Genomic DNA, 19,503 nt, shown 5'->3' on the forward strand with positions numbered 1-19,503 from the left:
GAAATGCACCAAGTGTCTCAACGTGCTGGCTTGCCCACGAGAAATTCATAAGGGCATTTTATGCTGCTTGTCAACGCATGCACCTGTGCCGTAATAGTTTCACCATCGTGCTTCTGTGCTAGAGGTCCTGTGTTCGAATCCTGCCATCGGACTATTTTAATAATGCTACATTATTTATTACACAGTATTTTGTTGAAAATGATGAGTTTACAAAGTCACAAAGCCGTTTGAAGCCAGAAGGACGAAGTTTAGGCACTATCCATCGTTCACATGCCGGCTGAACTGACCCGCTTACAGGTCCCATAGACACTAGCTCCAGAGTTCACTCTAGTAATTATTGCATGATACTCTATGCCCCAAACGACCTATTTCAAGTCCGGTGTGTATGAAGACTTGCAACTGACACCACTGAAGACACAGACAACCAAGTTTATTGAAGCTCCTATACAGAACATGCTGGGATAGACCGGACAAGCACATCTGATGATGATGTTATACAACAAAGTCAAGTGGGCGATTGAATCCTCCCTTCCGATTCATGTACTGGCTGAAAGGAGGACAGGCAAAAGAAGGAAGAAATATACTTCAGGATAGAAAAGAAGAGTACATGAACAGAAAGGACACTCATATCTGTGCCACACGGGCGAGGTTAATGCCATTAAAAGTTGAGGACCTTAAATTTCTTAATGCCATTATGTTTCGATCACTGCTACATGTGCATACTTAATGACATTAAGCGTTGCGATGGCGATAGCTGCAGTGAAATGGTTAAGTTTGCTTGCCAATCGTAATACAATAAAGAACAGTTATCTAGGGAGCAGATGTTTAAGAAATGGCATGAGAAACATTAATAGGCGTACTGTATGTAGTTTACTTCAGGAATGTCATTGTTGCACCTAGCTGTAAACTGTTTGAAGCCAAAGCATTGAGATTGGAAAAATAGCGCACACAGCTTCAAAGCTCTCAAGCAGTGATCCTGAAGAATTTGACCGTGTGCTCCAGTTTGTTCTGGCGTATGTTCTTCGAGTCAAGCATCGTCGAGAAATTCGAAGGCTTCAGTATGAGGCCAACAAAGCAAGGAGCCGCCGCTGTGCAATCGAACAGCTTCTGCTGGCTAACACGCTCACGATTAATGCTCTAGCCGTGAGTAGCGGTAAGGTCACCTGCTGATCTCTACGAAAATAAAGAGCTCCTTTTAAAAACGTGAAGAGTATATTAGTTGTTTTTATCTACAAGTTTGCTTAATATCGTGAGAATATGGTCACTATACGGCCACGGCAGAGACATTGTAAACGAGAGTACGCATTCGATGGCCAAGTGAGTTGTAATAATTATAAGAACGCACTATGCTGCGAGAAAGAGCAATTTTTCAAAGAAAGTGAAGAATATATTAATTGTTATTCACTAATAATTCGTTTAGTCACGTCACAACCTGGAGACATTGGGAACGAGAGTACGCATTTGACGGCGAAGTGAGTTATGAGAATGCACTACATCGCAAATGGCATTAAGCTTCAATGCCATTAAGCATGTCCATGTGGCACCCCACAAATGACATTAAAGTTTAAGGCATTAGCCAGTTAATGTCATTTTCTGTGCCCGTGTGGCAGGGGTATCAATTGCAACTGAGGTTTACTGAAGAAACATTTACCCACAATATTTGCTGCGCACTCGGTGAGAATGCTTTCTTTTTAACAAAATTAAAATGACAAAAAGGGAAGGGCGTTAAGGTATCAAGATAGATGCAATAACTTTCTTCTATTGTAGCTAGATGACACCAGTGGCATCATGGTCAGCATGAGCAAAAAACCGGAAGGAAAGGAGGAGGTGCATAAGCAGATGTCTGCATCAGTGTACCGTCTGTGCACCTGATGGACAAGGAATTACTGTTCCCAACTGTCTATATTTCAGTGCGTCTTGTCCTTTCCTTCAGTTTTTCTCACTAGTGCCAACTGTGATGCCAGTGGTGCCATCTAGCTACAATAGAAAAAAGTTTTCGCATCTGTCTTGATACCTTTCTACTCCCCACCTTTTTTTTTTCTTCTGTAGACTTTTAGTACTCCTTTTCGCAAAAAAAAGAAAGAAAGTGTTAGGGAAACAACAGAATTATGACAAACAATAACTTCGTCCTACTCACCGGTACTTTCGCTTGTGAATGACATGCACGGCGCCGACATTGTTACCAGGTATATGCTTTCCCTAGAAAATGCATAGAAAAATTATATACATATATATATATCTTTTTCCAAGGCTGCCTATTGCAAACGAATGTTGACTAAAATGATGAGAAAATATTTAAACTCTCACTTTTGCAATATGAGAAATAATAACTACACTTTCGAATTCCTTCTGTTGCTCAACTTCTCTGCAGTAAAACTTGGCCAAGTACCCTTTATTCAATATAAAAAATTCGGCAAAGCCGCGACTGAAAACCAGGCATCCTGTCTAAAGGTGACGCAAAACTTATTTCTCAGAGATCAGGGCTAAATATATAAAATAAATAATAAATAAAATAAAATATTTACTTTTGATGAGGATAAGAAACTAGGGCACCATAAACGTCCCACAGAAAGAAAAATACCTTGAAGATGGGCAATAAAGGTGCTATAGATGAGGCACTGCTACTAGCACTACCCGCATAGAGAGGTTATGGACAAGTTAATGGGGAATGAAGGAAGCAGGCACGTACGCCTGCTTCACCTCTGCCGCGGGTGGACCCGGTATTACAATATCTTTGAGATCAGCCTATTTATGGGAGTTCTTAATGCCTGCTTCACCCCCACCATGGTTCGGTCCAGCATATTGGACTACCTTCGGTATGGACCCATGTGTGGGGAGTGCTTAACGCCTGCTTCGTCGCATGCCGAGGTTCGGCCCGATATTGCACTATCTTCAGGCCGACCCGCAGCAGAGGTGAAGCACTTTGCTTTTCGTTTGGGACCTTTGTTGTCAGCTTTCACTGCCATTCCATCTTCACAGAGTGGAATGGTTGTCAATTGTTTCACTCCTTTCGGATGGCGGTAGTTATTGGCATCTCCTGGGGTGTGGAGGCCAGTTTTCTCATCGATTTGGTGACCGCGCGATTAACTGAATATAAATTCAGTTGTCACCATCTATTGCAGAAGGCAGGATGTAGTTTATTGTTTTAATTATAATATTTTATTTATAATGCCCAACACAATTTTAATGTCACCATCTATTCATCGATCACTCGCATCCCTGTTGCTTCGTAAGTTCAACCTTCTTTGTTTAGACTGATCCGGGGGCCAGGAAAGGGATTCAGTTCATAGTCGGCTGGTCTGTGTGCTCGTGGAACGAGTTGTGGCGGGAGAAAACGCCAGTTGCGTTAAACTTTTCCTTTTGCTTCATTATTTCCTCAAGTGATGGCACGCCACGACGCTGGCAGATGCTCTGAACCATATATGCGCGATATGGGTTAGATAAGGCGGAAAGTAAAATATTGCGAAACAGTGTCCATCATCAGACCATGCAATAACCGTTCAACCAATAAGCAATATGACTGTCACCTGTTACCTCGTCTGGTTTTTCCCTTTTTGTACAGCACTTTTCTGCAAAATTGGCAACTGGAAACAAAAGTCGCAAGGAGAGAAGAAATTAAGCGACCTACTAAGGGAGAAAGCGAGGCAGCAGCCAAACAGGGATGAAAAGCGAAAATTGTTTGTGGAAATATTTATGGATCAATATCTTTTTATTTAATAAGGAAGTAGAGAGAAAATGCCGCCAAGTGGAGAACAATTCCGTGTGTTTTGAATGACGCTTCTACAGTTATCAATCGAGCCGCCAGATGTAGCCACTTCCCTGCTGTGCTAATGGGAGGGGGGGGGGGGGGCGGACGTTTCTAATCTTCCACGGTGGGCGCAGTGCATCTAGAATCGCAGCGTCCTGCGTTCCACACGGTTGTACGGGACTGATGACCACGCATCGTTACGCAACTTCCCAAATAAGAACATGAGTCGGTTTTGCTACTTGGTAGAGAAGTAAACGAGGAATCCAAAAGAACTGTCATTGTTCCGCAAATATACATTTCTCTATAATTCTTCCAGAGCTAATTCAAAAAATGTTACTAGAAATCTTTATTTTGCACTTTTGCCTATCAACTTGTTCTTGGCAAGGTTCTTCCTGCGCATCTTTCATGCACGAGTCCATTTGATAAGGTTATTTGTTTGCCAAGTAAAGAAGAGGTGTATCTCACAGGCGTAGCTGTGAGATACATGTTATTTTAATTCTCTTTTTTCGGCTTTACGCGTCTTTATGGCTAAATGGACGGCATAATTCACATTTGTACTATTAAAAGTACCCTCTCCCTCATTTGCATAGAAAAGTTGCCTTGGGTTGCCCCCCTTCCCCCCCCCCTTGAAAAATATCCTGCGTGCGTGCCTGGAAGGAAGTAAACATTAAGCTCCTAATATTACCTACTTTCATATTAAGTTCCCGTAAAGAATTCCTCACGGGATATACTTCTTAAGGTGCACAGATTTACTCAAACACGCCTCAGGTCTCGCAAAAAAAAGTATTCAGGGGTTCTTCATGAAGGACTGCAGTAGTTGAGAAAGTGAGACGCCTACAATGTTTCTTTACCCAGAGGCCGCTATGGTGAACGTGGGTCTGGAAAGTGGAGTGTGAGTTTGCTTATCTACAAAGGTGAAGGGAGAAAAAGCAGCAGCCAGCAAAACAAGAAAATGAAGTAGAAGCAGGCAAATGGAGGCAAAGAAGAAAAAAGCACCAGGGTAGGACAAGAGCCAGGAGAAAAAAACCATAACGGGAACACTGAAGGCAAAGACTGTTCCTTTCAAAAGAGAAAGTAACTGGTAACAAAAAAGGCTGGATAGTGGGATGGCAGATATGAAGGTAACTCGTGGATGTTGCTGCAAAGAGTTTAAAAGAAGAAAAAGGCACCTCATATGATTTTTTTTTTAATGTGGATAGAAGGGAGCCCAAGTTTTGAGAAGTGAACGTGGGAGAAAAAACATGAACCAAATAGGGATGACTGTTAAATGGGCATTATTAAACAAGTAAGAAAGTGGCAAGCAAAAGAGAAAGAAAAAAGTTCTCTTATTTTCCTTTGAATTGTAAGCTCTACATAGAAGCAGTGTTTGACTAATTCAATGCCATTGTTTCATTAGAGAAACTGCTACAAGAACTGACCCCTTGGAAATGTACATTCACTTGTGTTGGGTAACATGTTGAAAAAGGAAAAAATAATTTAAAAAAAAGCTGAAGTTAGGTTATGCTGGCCTTGTGGCTATCAATGTTACCATTTTTCATCAGACTCTACAGTCTCGCCATGATTCTTCGTCCTTGGCAATTTCCCCAGAATCATAGGGTAACACAATGTAAGTTAACAGTGACACATGTACTTGTTTATCCTTTTTCAGGAGACCACATTTTTCAAGTTCAATTCAGTTTGGCAAAAAAGGAAAATGTCCAGGCGTCAATATACTAAAGACAGCAATCAAACGTGTTCGAACACCTCCTAAATGAAATTAAACCACACTACAGTACTCATATAGCCCCTGTTTTTTTAGTTCAGACTGATAGTATATTTAGAAATCGCATGGCACCATTACTGTAATTATAACTTTTTGTGTGGGGGCAGGCAATAAACGCATGACGAATTGATGTGTCTAGACAGCAAAGTAAAAGAGTCACTAATGATCATAATTATCCACTCAAAAAGGATGTCTGCCTATCAAAAATTCAAAGCACGGTTCGTGCAGAACATACGACGCCAAATTTAAGGACTATTGAAGGATTTCCAGGTTGCTGAAGGCCAAAATTCAAGGAGGTTGAAACAAACTTGCCATACATACAAACTAAAAAAGATTCCAAATCTCCATCTTAACTGCAATTCTTTACAGCTCAGCAGCTACTGAATTGCACACCTTGCATTGCCTTGTGGCACATCACACACTCCGCTCGATGAGGGTTAGTGGTGTCTGGCTTCACTCAAACATATGCGCAAAGTCAAAGCAAAATGGCTGGAACTTGCCTTCCTAATAATATTTGGGGTTTTACGTGCCAAAACCACTTTCTGATTATGAGGCACGCCGTAGTGGAGGACTCCGGAAATTTTGACCACCTGGGGTTCTTTAACGTGCACCTAAATCTAAGCACACGGGTGTTTTCGCATTTCGCCCCCATCGAAATGCGGCCGCCGTGGCCGGGATTCGATCCCGCGACCTCGTGCTCAACAGCCCAACACCATAGCCACTGAGCAACCACGGCGGGTGGAACTTGCCTTCCTCCAGGCATTCTAGAGCCCAGGCCTCAAAAACATAGCCACGATGGCTGCAAATGTAAACCAACTAGCAAAATGACAAAAATGGTGGTACAGGTTTTTGCTTGATCTGGCTTCGTCTAGAACCATAATACAATGGCGATTTAAACATGTCAGTGCCTGTGGACATGCCAGACTCCAATCGCATAGCAAAATTCTTAGAAGAGACTATATAGGTCTGCTTTCTGATACTGTCCATGGCATTGCCACGATGTGGAGTTTGTTCAGGGTGTCTGCCAAGTTGACATTTCCAAAATGCCCAAGTTTTCCAGGTTTTCTCCGAGTGTGTTTGCAAAATTTCCTGATTGACAAAGAACTTTATGTCAAAACAGGCTGACACCATGTCGCCTGATGCTGTCACTCTCTAGTAAGCATGTTAAAAAAAAATGACTTAACCCAGTTTGAATAGTCAGGAGTAGCATTTATTTTATTCAAAAAGAAATCAGAAGGGAGGGGTTAGTAAAATGCACAGCGAATTAAATATATTTGAAAAAGAAAGGTAGAACTCATTGCAAATCGAGCCGAACATTCTCAAATTTGAATAAAAAGGAGATGCATACTGAAACGAATGTTTTCGGATGAATGCACGTCTTTTACTGCCGTTATGGGCTCAAATCGCCACAGGCACATCCGAAAAGGCCTACCAGTACATTTGTTAGGCATATCGGTGCTCGTACTGTGACGGGAGATGGCGGGTGGACGCGTGTATACTTAAGGATACTGTGTCCCGTGACAATTGCCCCTTCCCACGCTTGTTATGCTTCACCGCGTAACACTTCTGTATTGAGGCGAAGCTGACTTTCGGGAACCAGCATTATGTTATGCGCCGTGCTTTCCGTGCTTCGAAGCCAATCGCGAGGACCACAAAGATGGAGTCGGTGCCACTGCTTACAGCGGCAAAAAGCTTAATAGCGAACGTTGAAGCAGCTAGGCCTAGCGTTTACCGCGGCGGCGAGGTAATCAAAACAGAGGCAGTGGTGGCTTTGACTAATGCCATTTCGGGCCTGCGGTCACAGCAAAAAGTCTGGAAAATCGGACGGCGAAGGGTTTTTGCATCCGAAATTTCAGATAGTCCTAGAGAGAGAGAGAGAAAACAAGGATAGGAAAGGCAGGGAGGTCAAAAAGAACAGCATCCGGTTTGCTACCCTACACTGGGGGTGGGGGAAAGGAGAACAGAAAGAGGAAGGGAGAGAGTAAGCACTGAGTACGTGTGGGAGGGACACCATACACAAGGACACTATAAACGGTCTCTTAAGCCGGTGCACTTCAAGTACTGCACTAGTGCACGTATCGCTTTTCGAGCCAGTGACGGGTGTGGCCACGGTCCGAAATTAGTCTGAAATAGTCCGAAATTTCAGATATTCCTATACGCTGACTCTACGGGGTACGTGGTGGTGCCGCGAAGCGGTCCGAATTATTGGGCATCCGGAAAGTCAGTACACTGTTATGATAGTTATGTTGATAACAAAGTACTAACACAAATGGAGTATAAGCCAGTGCCAATCGAATGTAGCTGTACATGTTACAGATATAGGGAGAAAAGAAAAGGTATAGATGCTACCATACAATATGGAATGCCCATCCCTGGGAAGAGCTTATAGCCTGAGTGAACTGACATATATGTAAAAGCACTAAGACGCACCTTGGACGAGTCAAAGTTTGCAAATCCCATCAATTTAATCATCTCTTTCTCCTCTTCCGTTTTTCCTTCCAGGTCTTTAGCTGCAAAAGAATAAAAATAAATTGGATTCAAGAATGTGCCTCCATGCTGAAAGCAGTTCACTGACTGAAATAAAGCTGTGTTACCCGTGATGGGTGGCCGCTCCAACAGGAATTTGGGGAGTGCTCCAGGAGTTTCCTTTTCTTTGCGCTCCCTAAATGGATAAAAGACAAGAACCTACAGTTCTTCACAATCCATTTAAGGCAACAGATCGAAAAACAATAAACCATATGCACGCCTTCTGCACACTGTCCACCGTGCACCAGTTCAAGAGTTCTTCCTGGACTGTAATCTCATTCCTTACCACTAGATATGTACTCATGTTCAGTACATTTATGTTCTAACATTTTACTTCAAGATGTTTTAGTCGTAATGCATACCGTGATACATTAAATTGTATCCTGATCATTGGAGTTTCGAATGGGAGCAGAAATAATTGCTTAGAGAGCTTTTGAGAATTCTTATGTGAAATTTCAAAGAGGCATCTCAAAAGCCTGAATGGAAGTAATAATTGTTTCTGTTTAGTATAAGTGCTCAGAGTTAAAAAAAGAAAGGAACCTTGCTCCTAGTTCCCAACTTATGGAAGTTATATCACAGAAAAAGAAATATATATAAAAAAAACTCGGTGCCTTTCCACTCTGTGAAGAAGGATGACCAGTGAAGCTGTGTATGTGGGCCCCCTAATGGCGAACTGCACCTCTGCAGCGGATCGGCCCGACATGGCACTATCTTTGGGATCGGCCCACATATGGGGAGTGCTTAACGCCTGCTTAACCTCCTCCGCGGGTTGGCCCGGCATTGCACTATCTCCTGGACCGGCCCATGTATGAGAAGTCTTTTGCTTACAACAATGACATGAAAATTTCCTTGGATGGTAAAGGTATGCAGCTTCGCTGTAAAAAAATGAGCCATTTGGTGGCTTGAATGTGAGCCATAGTGATGCCCATGCTATGCAGGAAAGCCATGGCTTCACAAATGTGAGAGCAGGTAAGTGCCTATGGTGCAGGGAGCATTTGCATTTACTGATTGCAGCAAGAACCTGCTTTATTCTTTACTGCATTTTTTAGGCTCTTGAAGCAATGGTTGTCAGGGTGGTGGCATGCACAAGCCTCCTCATACATATTTGATTAATGTGCTTGATGAGCTTTTATTTGCAAGCAAGCTGGTCTAGTCGTGCATCTTGAACCGGCACTGGAGCTTTCATGTGCTTTGCAGAGTACATGTACTGTACCCTAATGTACAGTGCTGCAGAGTATTGTACAGTAATAGAGTATTTGCACAGGCGGTGTTTAAAAAAGTAAGAGATTAGAGTGTAGTCGAGTTTCTGCTGAAGGCCATTCTCAAATCAAATGCGTGCTCTTGTGAGAGTGAAAACTCCACATGACAAGGATTACTTGTAATAAGTTGTACATTCACTGTGGAAACACTGATGGGTAAACGCAATCCACTGTATGAAAAAAAAAATCAAGTTGCATTTGATGAGTCGAATGCAATCAAAACAACACACACTCCTGAGCATGTACCAATGTATGAGGCATCGTTAAAACAGCATAGTGGTTGGATCAGAAAATTAGACAAGCTAACAGAAGCTTTAGTGTTGTCACAGCTGCTGCAATCTAAAATTTAAAATTGACGAAAGTGCACACTTTGAATTGCTCGCATGGGGAAGTGCTAGGAGCACTGGAGGCAAGTTTCGACGATACTGCCTATCATATTTTTATTTTTTTATCATATTTAGCTTCTATGCAGCAATGATTATCTGGCACTTCCGTGACTTCCCTGACGTCGGTCGTGCTTGTCTAACGTCGGCAATAGCTTCGGTGTACATCCACTTTCACTGGGTGGAATGGAGGCAGATTTTTTATTTTTTTAACCTCTTCTGTTTCCTTCCGCCGCACTAGCGCCGCTCGAACAGCATCGCATTACTCAGGCACCGCTCCATGTCAGGAGTCTGCTGCAGTGAAGTGCACTTTGTACATGGCGTTCACAGATGTGCGAGACGCTCCTCGCTTCGATGACAACTCTTGTCGGGAGAGGTATACTTGTGCGTGTGCACGACTCTACAAGTGCAATGCAGCGCTGGGTCTTACGCTTCGCGGCCATAGGAGCTCGTCTGTTTTTGTGTAGTGGCAGCTTTAGGATGCAGTCAACCGTAAAGGTATCCAACAACAGCAATGAAGACGACGATGACGACGCGTTCTCAAATGATATATTGCAAGCAAGGAAGGAGGGGGAATGGGAGAGGTCCCACACCGTTCCGCCTGTCAGATATATTAAGCTAAGCCTCGATTTCGCAATAACAAAAACAAAGTATGCCAAGAATGCGAGGACGGAATGAGCCCCGGCTCCGCTTTTATTGTCTTTTTCACTGCTCATTTTGCCCAGCTCTTCCATTCAGCGTTGGAACACATGAATGACTGAAGGTAGCAGCCTGGAGACGGGGGAGCATCTATGATCAAAGATCAACCATGATGGTTGTACAGACGCCTGACCCAACATTAGATTTTAAAGAATGTCTTTTTCACGTTAGAACAGTCGAATTATGAATGAACATGCAGCTAAAAGAGTCTCAATTTTGCGCACAAGGCGAAGCATCGATTGCGATAGCAAATTAGCGGGCAGCTAGCTATACGAATCAAGACGGCAAGTTGGGCCAGTTGGTTAGGATTCATTGTGGGGTTAGTAAAAGCGCAAAGCAAGACACCGACAAAAGGAAGGTACAAAGCGACAACGGCGCTGACTTTCTACTGATCAGTTGAGAGTCAGCGCCGTGTTGTCGTTTTTTTACCTTCCTTTTGTCCATGTCTTGTGTTGCGCTGTTACGAACCTTACAATGAATGGATATACGAAGTAAGGATATTAGTTTTATCGGCCGCATAAACATGTAAACATAGGCACACTAATTAAATTAACCAGCATGGTATCCCGCGTGCACAAGCAAACATGAACACGTCTCGCTCGATGACCGCGGAAACTCGCTGTCAAAACGTTGCAGTGAGGAAACGCGGCAGCAGCAGCGAGCGAATCGACCTTCATACAGCCGCTGGCATCAACGCGAACTAAGTCTCGAAAACACAGAGCAGCACGGCCTCTGTACCCATCGCACATGGCTTTCAAGATACAGATACCCGACCGGGCGCCCGCGTCCGTAGAACGCGCCACCCCACCGTACCCGCTGCGTGCGATGGAAGGCGGCGCGCTTCCTCCCCGCTTTCGTCCGTTGCGTGCGCAAGATTTAGCCACGATCGCTCGCCCACTCTCGCACGTTTTCACTCTCACATATAGCATACGGCGCGTAGCGATGATTTTATCTCCTCTGGACTTTATACGGAAACTCACGGCGATGGCGATCCCGACGCCGACGGTAGAAATGCGCCTGGCGTATCCATACAATTGCTATCGCAATACAAAATATTCAATAACACAGGAAAGTCGTTCAAAGCACATAAAAACCAGGCAGCGATATAGTATTTCGGACACCGCTATCCAATCCAGAGATCCAGAGAAACTGCCTGCTATGCGCGAAAGGTCTGCCTGCTTTGGTCGGTACTTTGTAAGAAAGAAACGAGGTCTCTGCAGTCGCACTCACTAACAAACAGAAAAAAAGGGCAAGAAAGAAAGGTAAGTGCATGAAAGGAAAAGAAAAAAAAACACCATTGCAATGTTTTATACAAAAATGGAGAGTGATCGTTCGAGCTCATTCCTAGTCACTGAGGGAGAAGCACACGCTCTATCGTCTTTCATCGCGATAAACCAACGACGTTATTGTCATGGACGAGGAGGCGGGGAATGACGACATCTGAAACGTTTAGCACTTGAGCCAAGTAAAATCTAGGCACCAGTCTTCCTAGACAAACTGCTGCTGACCTCTTTTCTCTGCTGACATTCAATTATATTGTTTTTAGTGTTCTGTGAGAACACATACAGTTTACTTCCCCGTTTTTTTTTCTTCTTACTCCTCAAGCCTTGCACGAACTGCATTCCACAGGGGACAAGAGCTGAACGAAGAGCTGATGCCGGCATCGCAAACTTCATCATGAGGCGTGGGCCACACGGTCTTTTGCTGCCTGTTGTTGTTGTTGCTGTTGTGGCCTGTGATGCGTGTGGCTCCTACCCACGATGGGGGATTGGCCAAGAGATGGGTGGATTATTCGAAATTATTATGGAGCATAAATTTCCTAATAGTTGTTGAAATAGCATTGAATAGCGCAGAATTGCCTGTTAAATAACATCAGGAAAGTAATATTGAATTGGTAATAATTAACTTAAAAGTAAAAACAAAAATAAAGGAATTTAGCAGGGCATTCGTTTAGATTCCATAAGGAATGTTCGGACAGCGAAGCATGCATCCGTGTGGCTGAATCCCAAAGTGGACGCTCCGAACGAAAGAATTGCAGGTTCTGTCAAGTCCAGGCCAATTCTTCGAAAAGGTATTTCCAACCATCTTTTTCTAAGCGCAGTAAAGCGGCGACAAGATAGAAGAAAGTGGTGTATCGTCTCTTCCTCATTACAAAAAGAACAGAGGGGGGAGGGAACCAAACCCGACCTGTGTAAGTAGAAATTCAGCGAGGGTATGCGGCAGCGTAATTTGGTGAGGCAGACCTCCAGCATCTTTGTGTCACAGGATTCGCTATGCCAGGGAAATGCCAGGTGCTTATACTCTGGAGAAGCAGTCAAATGTGGGTTTGATAAGGCTAATCTTATTGATCGCATCCGAAATCTTGTCGCCGTGATCTGTGCTGTCACTGGTAGAATAGGAAGAACAGGGCCGGATAGTGATGCATTTGCCAGTGAATCAGCAGTTTCATTAAAAAACAAACCTTTATGCCCTGGCACCCAAATCAAATGAACACATCGCACATGGGCAGGAACTAGTAAGCGGAATAGTTTTAGCATGGGTGACTCATTAGTAGCGGTAAGGCAAGAGCATACTGAAAGGGAGTCAGTCAGAATGGCAGCCGTTGTAATAATTGGGTCTAATTTACGTAAAGCTAGGATTACTGCTAACAACTCGGCCAGAAAAATAGGCACAAAATCAGGCAACCTTAAAGAAAAAGACCAGTCGAGCGCAGGACAAAATATTCCAATGCCAGCTTTTTCCTCGCACTGTGAGGCATCTGTTGCAATGATAACGTTTGTTTCTAGGCTGCTCAGGTGGTCTTGCAACATGGCGTTTAAAATGCCGTAAGGGAGGAGTTTCGCGTGGTTTGGGAAAATGTCATCAAACCTGATCTCTGGGTAATTTGAATGCGTATTATCATGAAGCACCTCGCGAATGTGCACATTTAGTGGTTCAAGTAATGTTTGCACAAATATAATCTGTGGTCTATGAAACCTGGGCCAATGAATAGGAAAAAATAATTCTGGATTAGAGAGGAAAATAATTTGAAGGCGGTTTAATGGGGATTCATATAGCCTTAGGAAAGTCTGAACTGTCAGAAGGCGAAATCGGCATATTATGGGTGGGATTCTTGCCTCCAGGTATAATACGGCATTCGAAACGAATTTTGGGAGGCCTAAGCACAGACGTAGCGCCTCTCGTTCCAACAAAACTAGCGGCCGAAGCTTGTATGCTGGAACACCTGAGAATAAAACGCATCCAAATTCTAACACCGGACGAACATACATCTTATACACCATCAAGAGGGATTTTCTTCGCATACCTGTTCTTCGGTTGCTCAACTTCCCAAGCAACAAAAAGACCGTGGCAAAAAGTCGGCCCGACGTCTCCGGCCGACTGCAAAACGGTTGGCCCGACCTCGGCAACCAAGGGCGGCCCAGCTTTGGGGATTGACATTGGCCTAACGTCGGCCGATCGTCGGCAATCGATGTAGGCCCGACCACTGTGGCCGACTTGGCCGACGGCGTCCCATACGAGGGCCTACCAAGGCTTTAGGTTCGTAGTCAGTCGGCCAGCCGTAGGGCCATTCTATTTGGCCAACGCAGCCGAGCGCATGCCACACGCGGGCCAGCCATGGCCCTGACGACAATAATGGTCGGCATTGCACCGGCCCGGTGCTGAAAGCCGACGTTGCTTTTGACGCCCCGAATAATCGTAGCTTTTGCATCATGCATTTACAACAGCATGTGCATCATGCATCATGCTTGTGTGGTGGCCGTCATAGAAGTACCACACGAAAGCGAACGCTTTTTTGTACTTTTCATGCCACATAAATGCCAGGCAAAAGATTCTGATACAGGTCTTTATTTCTTGTAATTGTCTTAAATTGGATATGTACACCGACACGTTCACAAGTTTCAAACACTAGTTCATATTTGGTGGGCTTGAAGCAGGGTCACGGCGCCTTCTTTCATTCCGGCCTCCATCCCTGTCAGCTGCTCCAACCAACCAGCGTTTTGCGACTCTAGCCACTGATGCTAGTGAAGCGTCAGGGAACGTGCTCCTCACAAATGCTGCAAAAAAGCGGCACATATAAGAAAGCTGCCCCCGCTTTATAGTTCAGTTGGTGAGTCGCATTCCATTTGAAGAAGTGAAACAATCAAAAAGATCATAAGTCAGATATTCACGAAACATTAAAGAAACGACAACAAAGCAATATTAGTGACGTGCAAATCAGTATCGAAGCTGTCAGGAAGAGTGGCTGGACGACACAAATCGTGTAAGTACCGGATAGTTGGTAATTTATATGTCGTTAGCAATAGCGGGAACTGAACACGGAACCATAGCAAAACACGCATACACAGTGGCTACTGTGTCTATAGGTAGCGCGGCTATTTACACCACGATAGGTCTTGTTGCTTCCCGTGAGCACTGTATGAAACAGCCGAGTTGAAACGCTGAGACAAAGAACGCGCCGGAGCCCGGAGCGCGCCAAGCGGCACAAGGAGGTGAATAGGTAAATGTGGAGAGGCAAGAGGGGAAGCTTATGGCATGATACATATACTTGCTGACATGATGGCAACGATGATAGGTCTATGTTTTGCAGAAAACAGTTAGCATACATGGGTTAAAGCAGAAACAGCATATACAGCATATATTATATGGTGAAGCAAAACAAACTCCTCAAAAGCAGTGGCAAAATATGGACGCCGCAAGTAGAACTCACTTATTACGGCATTATTTTATTAAAGAAAATGCTAATACTGGACGCAGCAAGATGCAATAAGCAGCAGCTTGTTTGAATGAAGAAAAAAAAACTAAGCATGCAGTTGGTACCGATGTTCGCAACGTGCACTAGAAAGCTGATTGTTATGCCATATTTCTTACTTATATTCGTGATGGCCATGAGCTTCACGAAGGCGTGCTTCCTCCCCTGCGACCCTTTCCAGCTGAACTGCAGTGCAGCTTCATTTGTAAGTATGCCCTGCAGAATAGTGCTCACGGCACGACCGGTGTCCGTTCCTCCGTATCTGGAAAAAAAGTTCACCTGCACGAACCAGCGCACGTAGAGTTAAACCAGACATCCAAATACGTGGTTATCGTGGTCTGTAAAAAATAATGGCCAGGATAAGAAACGCTCTCGTTTTAAATGTTTTAACCACATAAAACAAATATATCTAGAAACAACGTTCTATGACAGAATGGCATATGGCTGCGGTATTGTATGAATGACAAAATGAAAATCAACCAAATATTAAACATGAATACATAGTTTCTCTAAAAAGAAAACACAGCATGTTATTCACCATCTGTTCCATGCGGGAATCTGAAGCTAAGTATTCCTCTAAGATACGCTTTAGAGCCGCCCAAGGAAACATGAGGACAGGAAGGATAGGTTTACCGACTTTGGTCGGAATATCAGTGAAAAAAAAACCATCCAGGCAGCGCGATAAATGAATACAACACACAGTTGCACAAACAAAATAGCACGCAGACTGCCACGAGACAAATGTATAGGTATACATAACGTCGAGACCGCGGTGACAAAGTATTACACGTAAACTACGAAAAGGCAACAAAAGAAAAATTGAGGAAGAACTTACATATGGGCTATCCGCAGGGTTTCACATACGTGTCTTCTTGTCTGATGTTCCTAGATCTACTCTAGTCCACATGCGGTGAAGCGCGCCACACACAATCCATTCTTACCTGCAATGCACCAGACGTATATCATACAGGTATTTACAGTTATGTTTTTTCATCTGTGGGAAGGAACGAAAGCAACTTCTAATTAATTATGACTTTTCCGCAATAATAACCAGACGAGCGTCTTACCCGATTTCTTCCCGAATGGTGATAACAGTTCCGAGCGTAGCAGGTCATTCGCACACTGTGCTTCAATTTAAGCAGTGTCGTTCCAGTGTTTCCTAGAGAAAAATTGACGAGAATACAAGACGAAAAATAATATTCGAAATATATACATGAAAGTACGTCTCACATTTCCCTGTCCCAACTGTCGAACGCTTGATCCGTTCTCATGTAAAGCCTCTTTTTTTTTCTTCCTGTCAGAAAAAATAAGCCCGAAAAACAAGGAGTTTATCATACGTTGCAAAACCATTTACACAATACAAAGCGACCTTTGTTCACTTGAAAAAGACAGTCATGCATTACACAACGTGAAATTAAAATGCCACTTACGAGTACGCATATCTTGAACGGCGAGATACGGCGGCTCCACTGCATGGAAAGGGCTTGCGCTGTTCTTGTCACTTTTGTGTAGTTTGCGTTTATATGCGCAGTCCATGATAGCAGAAATGCACCAACTAGTCTACCAAGAGACGCGGAACGAGCTGGCATCCAGAGCTATTTGGCGGCAACTCACGCAACTGCTTGCGCCCCCGCGCCATTTGGCGGGAACTCGCCTGCGCCCCTGTGAGCAGGCGGCGTTGGCCTGACGAAGAAAAAATAGACAGCAAGGAAAGCCCCGTTTCGCTTTCTCGCCCCGTCCTCGCTGGTGGGAGCTGATGCTGACAGAGAGAATCGCCCGTCCCTGCTTTCCAAGAACCTCTTCATTCCTTCTGGGAGAGGCGACAGCCCAAGACGACCTCGGTTCCCCACACTTTTCCTTTTTTTTCTTTTTTGAGGCGCTTCCTGTGAGCGCGTTGCCGTTTCCTTTTGGTGTGTGTGCTGTGCACGTGCGTGCGTGCGTGTGTGTAATGAAAATCTGCGTTCTATATTTTGCAGGGATTGGTAGCTCTATACGAATATGTATATACCTTATGTGAACAATAATTTTGACCTCTTCAACGCGTCGAACAGTACTTTGGGTGCTATGTACGTTAGCATGTAGGTTCTGTTTTCTTGTTTGGGAGTATTGTACAAATATCGTATAATCTTGATTGGTTTCCTTTCGTACTTGCTCAGTATTGTATACCTGTTATTACCGGGTGCAATTGTCTTTGTTTTAAAAGTGTCGCTGTAAAGGCTCTGCCAAGCGAAAGGGGGCTGCGGCTTTGTCAATCTGTATCTGACAGCTTTTTCTGCGCCTCTGCTGTCTGTACCTTTACAAGGCAGAAATAAATAATTTGAATTTTAATAAGTATTTATCGTCAAAGCATCACGTCTATATGTGCACGAAGTTCGATAGGTGCATGCATGCATACACAGTCAATACGCTTTCCAGAGAGCTTTGCACGAAAATGGTAGATATGCTTCACAGGAGACGGCGCTTGAAAAAACACTCATGATATACCATGAATTTATTAATTCTTAACTGCTTGATTGTTGAACGTCATTAGTTAATTGAGCGAAAATTGGAAGAATTTGATCTAACTCTAGTTCTTCCCAATCAAATCCACGTCGACAGCAGAAATGCTCTATTTTATGATTTACATTGATTGGCATGCAGCCTTAATTATTCTTAGACGAATCGACAATAGCTAGAAAAATTGCAGATTTTGACATCTCTTCACAATTCGCCTTCGTATAATCGCTTCTTTCACCCTTCCCAGAGAAAACATCTAACTGAAATGTTTCCTAGAACTGTACAGTCCACGAGTCGCCTGCGCTTAGTTCGTTTGAAGATTTTTTCTGTGCTGCGACAGGGCCGTTTACAATTAACGCGCCGTTCGCGAACAATTTTGCTTGACTCTTTCTGCAGTTCAGATGACTATTACGAGAACTGTCTAATGCAATATCCACTTGATTAAATTTTGTTCCCCGTTAAATAGTTATTTTCTCGATAGTTTAACTACAAAAGAAGAAAGCAATAATGAACGACACAATAGTGTTGCAAACATATCCGTTTTTGAAGTATTGAAATCTTGTGCTTTTTGGTAAAGCAAATGTAATACTTACGCGATATGTCTTCTTCTTGCGACTTGCACACTGGTCTCCACGTACTCTTGCTCTCATAATAGTGGTCGTTGCATGCGCACCCGCATATATGGCGAAAATAAATTTGATTCTGATTTCATTATTCACTCTAATTACTAGAGTTCTATCAGTCCAGAAGAAAACACAGAACCATCCTTTAGCCGGAAGGTGATCTAACTGCCAGATGAACTGTCACTAACGTCTGTATGTGATGGTTGCTGTTTTTCCCCGTGTGATGAACCGCCGTCATCGCTTTTGTATAGCTGGTATATATTCCGTCATTATATATATTCGTCCTTCAACATTTGTTACGCAAAAGCAACAACAACAAAAAATTGCTACCTCTCACTTCTTCGAAGCACTGCGCAGCCTGTCGGAACGCACTGGCGCGTGTGAACGCATGGCCTGAAGGTTCAATTTCAAAGTGTTGTTCAATTGCTGCCTGAACCACTCGTGAAGACCTTTCGTGCCCCGTTACTTTATTATGCTAGCTTTTCTTGTGACCGATGACAAGACATTAAATTTGGCGGCCTCTGCAAGACTAAGCTGCACCAACACAGCTTCTTAAATATACGAATTGGCTCAGCGGCTGTCGGACAGTGTGCATGGTCCCTTGTGGCACGTCACTAAAAAACCAATTAAACGCTTAGCGTATAAGCACAAAATGACGCGACCACTAATATAACATGAGAGGGGACTTTCGGTCTCACAAAAAAAAAACGATATATATATATATATATATATATATATATATATATATATATATATATATATATATATATATATATATATATATATATATATATATATATATATATTACACGAAGTGCGCATGCGCACAAGCATGATGCATGATGCATGCGCATCATGCATCATGCTTCGGGTATCACGCTGTTCCACCAGCTTTTTTGACTTCCTTTTTGTTTTCCAACAAACGTGTTGCTTCTCCTTCCTAATTTCTCTCGTCATTACATTTAGAAGCTCACTGTATTCCCACTTTTTGCTTGGCCATTTGCCGTGTTCTTTCTCGACTGCCGCGGCTATATTTGTTATTTGTTGAGCGTTCAAAGTTGGACTGGCCATTCTTCGCTCCGTGCTCTCCTTCACAACTACATATCCCATTTTCAAAATGGTGCGTTTATGGCCAGTCCTTGTGTTACTACAGTCTTACTCGCCAATGGCTCAACTTATCTCAACTGATCTGAACTTATCATAAATATCTTCCGTCATCAGACAGTAACCAATAGTCGATTGCCTATTTCCAACTTC

General features: G+C 43.5%; 2 long non-coding RNA genes across 4 annotated transcripts; both read right to left on the reverse strand.

The window, feature by feature from the left end:
- Positions 1-409: 409 nt before the first annotated feature.
- Positions 410-8,202, reverse strand: LOC142566335 (uncharacterized). Its single transcript, XR_012825028.1, has 4 exons — positions 8,105-8,202; positions 7,941-8,020; positions 2,138-2,199; positions 410-547 (listed from the first exon to the last, which is right to left on the reverse strand). It is a non-coding gene; the product is annotated as an uncharacterized LOC142566335 (long non-coding RNA).
- A 5,732-nt stretch (positions 8,203-13,934) lies between these two features.
- On the reverse strand, positions 13,935-18,856 carry LOC142566413 (uncharacterized). 3 transcript variants are annotated; one of them, XR_012825057.1, is made up of 5 exons: positions 16,358-18,856; positions 16,195-16,286; positions 15,963-16,068; positions 15,247-15,406; positions 13,935-14,432 (listed from the first exon to the last, which is right to left on the reverse strand). It is a non-coding gene; the product is annotated as an uncharacterized LOC142566413 (long non-coding RNA). The 3 variants fall into 3 exon arrangements; XR_012825056.1 differs by having other exon boundaries at positions 13,936-14,432; positions 15,963-16,121; positions 16,558-18,856; XR_012825055.1 differs by having other exon boundaries at positions 13,936-14,432; positions 15,963-16,121.
- Between the last annotated feature and the right edge of the window lie 647 nt (positions 18,857-19,503).

The sequence above is a fragment of the Dermacentor variabilis genome, unplaced genomic scaffold (genome assembly GCF_050947875.1).
Source record: "Dermacentor variabilis isolate Ectoservices unplaced genomic scaffold, ASM5094787v1 scaffold_12, whole genome shotgun sequence".
NCBI classification, from domain to species: domain Eukaryota; kingdom Metazoa; phylum Arthropoda; class Arachnida; order Ixodida; family Ixodidae; genus Dermacentor; species Dermacentor variabilis.